General features: G+C 29.1%; 1 protein-coding gene across 2 annotated transcripts in view; it reads right to left on the bottom strand.

Annotated features, from left to right (window-relative positions):
* Window positions 1-2,438, bottom strand: part of LOC107675280 (carnitine O-palmitoyltransferase 1, liver isoform-like) — a 41,906-nt gene that overhangs the window by 16,464 nt on the left and 23,004 nt on the right. The gene's annotated exons all lie outside the window — the stretch shown is intronic.

Here is a 2,438-nt window from a genome sequence, read left to right as displayed (position 1 = left end):
TGAAGGATCATCAGGAGAGATGAATTCAATGTGATGACCAGCCGCCGAATAACAGCACAGCTGCCAAATGACAAAACAGCCTATACCTTCTAAAAACACTTTCAAAACCGATATAACAGTCAGGCAGATGCAATATATGATATTTGATATTTTAGGATTATTTGATAGTGGTCGTCTGATGTGCGTTTTCCAATAGTTCAGGCAAATTTGAAGAGTGTGGGGTGACTGATGAACAACATACAGTACAGAAAAAAATGCTCTCGTGCTGTAAATGGCATGAGAGCAATTCTAAATAAATAACATTTAAAAACAACATTTTTAATTACATGAAATTATACAATTATATAAATATATTATATGAATAATATATAATTAAAATATACAATATAAGATGAATAATATAAATAATACATAATAATACTAATGTATTATATTAATATCAATATATTATTAATATTATGATTATTATTATAATGAATTATTATTAGGGCTGTCAGTTTAACGTAATTAGTTATGAAAAAATAACGAGATTAAAATATTTCAACGCAGTTAACGCACTGGCCCCGCCCCCAGACCTGTACGTCATCTTACATTTCATATAGTTGACAGTTGACAAACATGATGCAGGGCAACAACTCCATAAATGCAGCTATGCCCTAAAATTCAAGATATTGGGGCAAAAAAATATTTGTCTCATATTTATTTTATATGATATCACACGGGCAGAGAAAGCTATATCACGTTGTTTTTGTCCTGAATATCATGAGTTTAAATGTGATACAACAGTTCAGTAAATAAGACGTTAATATTGTGTTATATTTTAAACAAAATATTGTCTGTTTTTGCTAAGTTTTGCAGAGAAATTACCTTTAAAGCCACAGCATTCATTTCTGAATGAATCCGTGTTTTGAACGAATCGTGTGAACCAATGCTTCAAAGGCACATTCATAAAGAGAGCCGTTTACTTCATTCCTGAATGAATCAGCCGTTTGAATGAATCAAATGAATGAATGAATAAATGACTCATAAAGACATTTACCGCCACCTGCTGGCAGTTTTCATTCAAACGGCTGATTCATTCAGGAATGAATGAATAAATGACTCATAAAGACATTTACCGCCACCTGCTGGCAGTTTTAGTTTCTTACTGCTTATCATTTAATTAAAAAAAAAAAACATTAAAGGGATAGTTCACCAGCAAATTTAAATTCTATCATCAATTAACCTTATGTCGTTTCAAACCTGTATGACTTTCTTTTGCACAACATAAAATAAAGTATTTTGAAGACTTTTGGTAACTAGACTGTTTTAGTTACCAGTGACTTTCATTACATGAACAAAAAATGATGTTTCTCTTCTTTTATGTTGCATAGTTTATGTTGGGCCATTGTAGCTTAAAAGTTTATGTGTAATAAATGTTATGTTAAATCAAATAAAATATTTCTTTCTAAAGCTACTATTTGTAATATCTACATGATACTTTCTTATTTAACACAATAATGGCTTTAAATTATCTTTTGTGGGTAATTTCACAGCCAAATCTAATTTGCGATTAATTTGATTAATTAATCGACACATCGTGTAATTAATTAGATTAAAATTTTTAATCGACTGACAGCCCTAAGTATTATGTATTTTATTTTTTAACTATTTAACTATTTCTATATTTGGCCAATATATTGTTGTATCACTATTGTTGATATTATTGAAATCTGTATATAAATATATATATAAGTGGATAAGGAGAAGGAGTCCAGAAGTGCTCTTATATTATGAAAAATTGTATATACAACAGTTACGAGATATAGATATATCATAATTATATAGAAAATCTTGTACCAAAATTCAAATAAAGGAAGTCATACAGGTTGTTAATGGCATTAGGGTGACTAAAATGAAAAATACTTACTAAAATTTTAATTATACTATTTAAAAATTATATATAAATTATGTGACTTCATACAATTAAATGTTATCATAAATATTATAAAATATTATTATATCATTATTATAATAAAAAGAAAAAATAATAATATGAATTATAAATTCAAATAATAATAACATAAAATATTATATTATTTATTATAATAATATATAATTAATTATCAGGATTTTGCAACTATTTACTTGTTTCTATAATTGGCTGCTATATTGGTGTATCACTATTATCGGTATTGGATATTATAGTTATCATCTGCTACTGCTAGTTGTGTCCAAGAAAGATTTGGTGTCGCCTGCTATCATTAAATTGTATGATATCATATAAATCATAATTATATCCACCATCATCCACCCTGCTCTCTAGAAATCAGCCAATAAAAAGCCCTTATCAGGCGACCACTGAGTCAATTAGCTCTGTATTCTCCTGTCCGCTGTGCTGTTGTCCTGAGGCTGAGTCTGAGGCGGCCGCTGCTGGAGCTGATGGAGGGTGTGGGTCA

This window comes from Sinocyclocheilus anshuiensis, unplaced genomic scaffold (genome assembly GCF_001515605.1).
Source record: "Sinocyclocheilus anshuiensis isolate Anshui unplaced genomic scaffold, SAMN03320099.WGS_v1.1 scaffold532, whole genome shotgun sequence".
NCBI classification, from domain to species: Eukaryota; Metazoa; Chordata; class Actinopteri; order Cypriniformes; family Cyprinidae; genus Sinocyclocheilus; species Sinocyclocheilus anshuiensis.
Note: the sequence above shows the minus strand (reverse complement) of the source record. Positions and strands in the feature narration are given on the sequence as shown.